Genomic DNA, 7,178 nt, shown 5'->3' with positions numbered 1-7,178 from the left:
GCTCACTGCAAGCTCCGCCTCCCGGGTTTACGCCATTCTCCTGCCTCAGCCTCCCGAGTAGCTGGGACTACAGGCGCCCGCCATCTCGCCCGGCTAGTTTTTTGTATTTTTTAGTAGAGACGGGGTTTCACCGTGTAGACCAGGATGGTCTCGATCTCCTGACCTCGCGATCCACCCGTCTCGGCCTCCCAAAGTGCTGGGATTACAGGCTTGAGCCACCGCGCCCGGCCAAAGTTGGCAAAATCTTAATAACTACAAACTGACAGGCTGGGCACGGTGGCTCATGCCTCTAATCTCAGTCCTTTGGGAGGCCCATATGGGAGGATTGCTTGAGCCCAGGAGTTCAAGAACAGCCTAGGCAACATTGGGAGACCCTGTTTCTACAAAAAAAAAAAAAAAAAAAACCCACAAGAATCTTTTAAAAAGTTAGCCAGGTTTGCTGGCGCGCATCTATAGTCTCAGCTGTTTGGGAGGCTCAGGTGGGAGGATTGCTTAGCCCAAGAGGTCTAGGCTGCAGTGAAATGAGATTGTGCCAGTGCACTCCAGCCTGGAGGACAGAGCAAGACCCTATCTCTAAATAAATAAATAAATGCTGACAAAGACAGTGTAAAAATACATTTGTCCAGCTGGGTGTGGTGGCTCACTCCTATCCCAGCACATTGGGAAGCCAAGGCAGGCAGATCACCTGAGGTCAGGAGTTTGAGACACCCTGCCCAACATGGTGAAACCCTGTCTCTACTAAAAATACAAAAAAAAAAAAAAAAAAAAGCTGGGCGTGGTGGCAGGCACCTCTGTAACCCCAGCTACTGAGGAGGCTGAGGCAGGAGAATCATCTGAACCTGGGAGGCAGAGGTTGCAGTGACCCAAGATTGCACCACTGCACTCCGGCCTGGGTGACAGAGCAAGACTCTGTCTCATAAAACAAAATAAAACAAACAAAAAAATACATTTGTTCTATTCCACTTAATACAACTGTAGAAAGTCTATATAAATTACATGTAGATTAAATCCAACAAATCATTATTTTTTTCTTATTACAAAAACAATATGTATTTCTTTGAGAAAAATGAGAAAATATGGCATAAAGGAGAAAATTTTAAGGCCAGATGCAGTGGCTCACACCTGTAATCTCAGGACTTTGGGAGGCTGAGGCGGTGGATCACCTGAGGTCAGGAGTTGGAGACCAGCCTGGCTAATATGGTGAAACCCTGTCTCTACTAAAATACAAAAATTAGCTGGGCATGGTGGCATGCGCCTATAGTCCCAGCTACTTGGGAGACTGAGACAGGAGAATTGCTTGAACCCTGGAGGTGGAGGTTGCAGTGAGCTGAGATTGTGCCACTGCACTCCAGCCTGGGTGACAGAGTGAGACTCCATCTCAAAAAATAAAAAAAAGGAGAAAAACTTAAATCATTTGACCTTTCTATCCATTGGTAATTATTAATAACATTTTGATATATCTACTTTTATGATTTTTTAAAGGAAGTTATCTATGTACAGTAGTTACATTTTTTTAACATGCCGATTTATAGCTGTTTTTTGCTTGTTTGTTTGGTGCCAACCACCATGCCCAGCTAAATTTTTTGTATTTTTAGTAGAGACAGGGTTTCACCATGTTGGCCAGGCTGGTCTCGAACTCCTGACCTTAAGTGATCCACCCGCCTCGGCTTCCCAAAGTGCTAGGATTACAGGCGTGAGCCACTGTGACTGGCCTGCTTTTTTGCCCATTTGATATGTTAAATCTATAAATATATTGAAAGAATATGACCCAAGAGGATTTATTGCAATATCTAAGGATTATATAGATATATTGTCACTTTACATATATATACACACACACACGTATATAAAGTGTAAATGTATATGTGTATATATACAGTGTAAAAAAATATATAAAGTGATTATGTGTGTATGTATATAAAGTGTGTGTGTATGTATATATGTGTGTGTAGATATATGTGTGTGTGCATATATATGTGTGTGTATATATATATACACACACACACACTTTTTGAGATGAAGTCTCACTCTGTCGCCCAGGCAGGAGTACTGGCGACAGAGGTGGGAGTACTTGATCTCAGCTCACCCAAACCTCCGCCTCCTGGGTTCAAGCGATTCTCCTGCCTCAGCCTGCTGAGTAGCTGGGACTATAGGCGACCGGCCACCATGCCTGGCTAATCTATAAATAGTTACAAATTATTACCTTGATAGGTCAAAAACTAGAACGAAAATGATATGCTTGCTTATCTTTGTAGATGAGAAAATTCAACTCTTCTAGTTAAAAGCTTTAGTTACCCTAGGAATAGGATAATTTATTTTTATTCTTAAATATTTAAATAATAGTGACACCGGCATTTCTACCAAATTGATTTAAAAACTGATAACATTAAGACACATTTTATAAAGTAAAACTTGTTAGGTAAAGTCTCCTTTGACCACCTTTGTCTAGTGACAACCCATACATACTATGAATGTTGTATATATCCTTCTAGTTCGTTTTTTTCTGTTACAACATTGCTTACATACTTTGATAGGATCAAGACCAGTTCTCTAGACCAGGTGCAGTGGCTCACACCTGTAATCCCAGTGCTTTGGGAGCCTGAGGCAGGCAAATCATCTGAGCGCAGCCTGAGCAACATTGTGAAACCCCAGCTCTACAAATAATAGAAAAATGAACTAGGAGTGGTCTCGCAGTCCTGTGGTCCCAGCTACTCAGGAGGCTGGGAGGATCACTTGTTCCCAGGAGATTAAGGCTGCAGTGAGCCATTGATATGGTTAGGCTTTGTCTTCCCACCCAAATCTCATCTTGAATTGTAAACCCCATAATCCCTATAATCCCCACATGTCAAGGTAGAGACCAGGTGGAGGTAATTGAATTATGGGGGCAGTTTGCCCCATGCTGTTCTCATGATATTGAGTTCTCACAAGATCTGATAGTTTTATAAGGAGCTCTTCCCCCTTCACTTGGCCCTTCTCCTTCCTGCCACCTTGTGAAGAACATGCCTTGCTTCTGCTTCACCTTCCACCGTTATGGTAAGTTTCCTGAGGCCTCCTCAACCATACTGAACTGTGAGTCAATTAAACCCCTTTCCTTTATAAATTACCCAGTCTTGGGCAGTTCTTTATAGCAGTGTGAGAACAAACTAGTACAAGCAATGATTATGCCACTGCACTCCAGCCTGGGTGACAGGTTGAGACCCTGTCTCAAAAAAAAGAGGATTGTTAGCTATAGAAAATCTAAAGGAGTTGTTTTTCCGGTTGGAGCGCCGCGCGGTTAGGTTCTCTCTTCCACGCTCGCATCAATGCCGTCTAAGGGCCCGCTGCAGTCGGTGCAGGTCTTCGGACGCAAGAAGACAGCCACAGCTGTGGCGCACTGCAAACGCGGCAATGGTCTCATCAAGGTGAATGGGCGGCCCCTGGAGATGATTGAGCCGCGCACGCTGCAATACAAGCTGCTGGAGCCAGTTCTGCTTCTCTGCAAGGAGCGATTTGCTGGTGTGGACATCCGTGTCCGTGTGAAGGGTGGTGGTCACGTAGCCCAGATTTATGCTATCCGTCAGTCCATCTCCAAAGCCCTGGTGGCCTATTACCAGAAATATGTGGATGAGACTTCCAAGAAGGAGATCAAAGACATCCTCATCCAGTATGACCGGACCCTGCTGGTAGCTGATCCCCGTCGCTGCGAGTCCAAAAAGTTTGGAGGCCCTGGTGCCCGTGCTCGCTACCAGAAATCCTACCGATAAGCCCATCATGACTATCAAAATTCATCTGTGTAATAAACAGTTTTTGAGGGAAAAAAAAAAAAAAGAAAATCTAAAGGAGTTGAGTAATTTACAGTAACAACCCAAATTATAAAATACCTAGGAGTGATCTCAGCAACATAGCCTATATGATAAAACTAGAAGTGTGCTGTAGATAAGTAAATAGATCCATTATGTCAAGTAATGGGAAAAACTGGAAAAATTATTGGTGTCAGTTATTCCTAAATTTATTATATAGGTTGAATACAACATTAATAGTTGAAGAGAACTTACATTTGCTTTTGATATTTGACAAAGTGATTATCAAATATAACTTAGAAAAAAATTAAAGCTAAGAAGTTAACAAACTCCCCTTTTTAATTGGTTTATGATGCCAGTTTGGTCACACTAAGTTTTGTAAGGTCTTGGGTGCATTTTTGGACTTTATGTTCTTTTCTGTAGAACAATTTGTCAGTTTTTGTACCAGTTCTACAGTGTGTTTATTACTGCAGTCAAAACAGCCTCACTGGCTGGCTTCTGCATGTCCTATCATGTTCAAAATGACCTTTCATGATCAGAGCTTTGAGTTGACCCAGAGGCAGGGTAATTTTTACAAGATTACTGTTTGAAACATCAATGAAACCAGAGCACATGGGCATGTTCACATATACACACACACATACACACTCACATGCTATAATTGAGGCTTCCATTGAATGAAGGTAATGGTAGTATAATGGACCATCTTGTAGCATCTTGTAGATGGTGCTGATGGCCTTTGATCCTCATTGAAGATTTGTGGGTTTTTTTTTTTTTGATTCCTCATCAAACCAGTGTTTATCTTGAGGTAGCCAGAGTAACATCATATCAGGTTGTAATCTATAGCTATAGCTTTCCTTTTTATTATTGCATAAAAGATTAATATTATATTTGACCTCTTTTAAGAATTTTAAAATTTCTTATTTAGGTTTCCTTTGATGCTGCTATATTCTTTGTTTCTTTTCATTGATTTCTTAAAACTAATTTAGATGCTCTAAAAGGTAGGCCTGGCTGCTTTATTTTGTCCATTTCCCTGCACAGGGTGAGTCAGTCTTTTCCTCACTTCAGTTTAGAGCTCAGTAATCAAAGGGCACAAATAACAAGAAGGCTTAAGAATTATATCTTAAATAGTACAAGACAAAAGTGGCACCAAAGAAAGGACATTCCTGCTAGGATGGGGAACTTGGCTTAATACTGAAGGTGTGTATTTGTTTAGTTCTAGTTATAATCTCATAATGTATCCAGGATGCATGGCTTAATGTTGGTTTCAGTGAAGGCCAGTTACTATCCTAACTCCACCCCAAAGGTGAATGATGGATGGATGTATGATTGACTGACTGAACGACTTATTGATTCATTCAATAAATTTTTGTTGGCTCACTGCCCTAACTGCCATGCAGGGAAAAAAATGAGTAAGTTACATTTTCAGCTCTCAAAGAGGAGATTGAGAACTTTTAATGTGAGACAGTGAAGTGATTTTATACAGATAAAAATACTTGTGTTATTGGAATTTCCTGCCATGTTATTCAGCATGATTTATACTTGTGGAAATATTAAAACTTAATTCTATAACATGTATAGTCAGCCCTCTGTTTCTGAGGGTTTCACATCCATGGATTTAACCAACCACAGATTGAAAATACTTGGGGAAAATTAATAATTATATAACAATAAATGGTAATGCAATTTTTTTTCAATACAGTATAAAAACTTTGCATCACTTTTACAGTGTTAGGTATTATAAATAATCTAGAGAAGACAAAGTATTATGGATGATGTGTATAGGTTATATGTAAACACTTTGCCACTTTATATAAGGGACTTAAGCATCCATGGATTTTGGTGTCCAAGGAGAGTCCTGGAACCAATCCCCCTTGGATACTGAACGATGACTATATTTCCCTTCTTTTCCTTTATCTATTTTTAAGGCTAGTCAAATGAAGCAGTGGGAGGGGAGAAGGAACAAATAAATCTGTAAGTGGTTGTGATCAATTAGTTGTAAACCACACTGCTTCTGACCAGCCTGTATTTCTTTTTCTATTCTGTGTTCTTTGAACAGTTTAGTGGCAGTTTCTTTAGGGCAAGTTTTTTGTTTTACTGTGTTTTGTATCTAAAAAGAGAATTTGGTGACCATGGGGAAATAGGTAAAAAATAGAGACTTCTTTTCTTTTGAGACAGAGTCTTGCTCCAGGCTGGAGTATGGTGGTGCCATCTCAGCTCACTGCAACCTTCACCTCCCGGGTTCAAGCAATTCTCCTGCCTTAGCCTCCCAAGTAGCTGTGCCACTGCGCCCAGCTAATGTTTTTGTAGTTTTAGTAGAGACGGGGTTTCCCCATGTTGACCAGGCTGGTCTCGAACTCCTGACCTCAGGTAATCCGCCTGCCTCAGTCTCCCAAATTGCTGGGATTACAGGCATGAGCTACCACACCCGGCCTAAAACTAGAGACTTCTTAACTACCTCAGAGAGTATACACAGGGCTGGGTGTGGTGGCTCATGCCTGTAATCCCAGCACTCTGGGAAGTGGGAGGATCCCTTGAGCCCAGGAGTTCAAGACCATTCTGGGGCAACATTGCAAGACCTTGTTTTGACAAAAAATAAACAAAATTAGCCAGGTGTGGTGGTGCATGCCTATAGTCCTAGCTACTTAAGAAGCTGAGATGGGAGGATTGTTTAAGCCAGGGAGGTCGAGGCTGCAGTGAGGCGTGATCACGCCACTACACTCCAGCCTGGGCAACAGAGTGAGATCTTGCCTCAAATAAATAAATGAGTAAATAAATATCTTGCACCCTCATAAAACATATTTGTACATTGCTAATAATGCTCCAAGTAGCATAAGTATGGTTAAAAGGTTATATAAACCTGTGCTTCAGTAATTTTGGGTTTCTAATGAAAGACTAGGGCTAGAGAGTTTTTGTTGTATATCTAGGTTTATGGTGTAGCAAAGGATGGAGACTCAGATCCAGATTACTTAGATAGGAATCCTAACTTTGCCGGTTTTTACCTTAGACCAGTTTACTCCTATGTGACTCAGTTTCCTCATATAAAATGGGAATAATAAATGCTGTCTTTCTCATAGACTTGTAAGAATTAGACAAGTTAGTATGTGTAAAATATTTAAAACAATCGTTGGGATTATAACACATGTTCTATTCATGTTAGCTATTATTATTCATAGATAATTGGGAAAAAGAATACTTGGGAAGTTGAATTTAGTTTATTTTCTAAGTTTTAGCTTTCTTCAAATCTTTTCTTTTTTTTTGAGATAGAGTCTCTGTCGACCAGGCTGGAGTACAGTGGCACGATTTCGGCTCACTGCAGTCTCGGCCTCCTGGGTTCAAGCGATTCTCCTGCCTCAGCCTCCCGAGTAGCTGGGATTACAGGTGCCCGCCACTACGCCC

General features: G+C 41.1%; 1 protein-coding gene and 1 pseudogene across 10 annotated transcripts in view; both read left to right on the top strand.

The window, feature by feature from the left end:
• PHACTR4 (phosphatase and actin regulator 4) overlaps nucleotides 1–7,178 on the top strand; it is a 148,808-nt gene that overhangs the window by 49,693 nt on the left and 91,937 nt on the right. The window lies entirely within an intron of this gene.
• On the top strand, nucleotides 3,249–3,807 carry LOC108518177 (40S ribosomal protein S16 pseudogene; annotated as a pseudogene). The gene has a single exon (XR_001882309.1). The product of XR_001882309.1 is annotated as a 40S ribosomal protein S16 pseudogene (transcript).

This window comes from Rhinopithecus bieti, unplaced genomic scaffold (assembly GCF_001698545.2).
Source record: "Rhinopithecus bieti isolate Rb0 unplaced genomic scaffold, ASM169854v2 scaffold_41082, whole genome shotgun sequence".
In the NCBI taxonomy this organism is placed as follows: Eukaryota; Metazoa; Chordata; class Mammalia; order Primates; family Cercopithecidae; genus Rhinopithecus; species Rhinopithecus bieti.
Note: the sequence above shows the minus strand (reverse complement) of the source record. Positions and strands in the feature narration are given on the sequence as shown.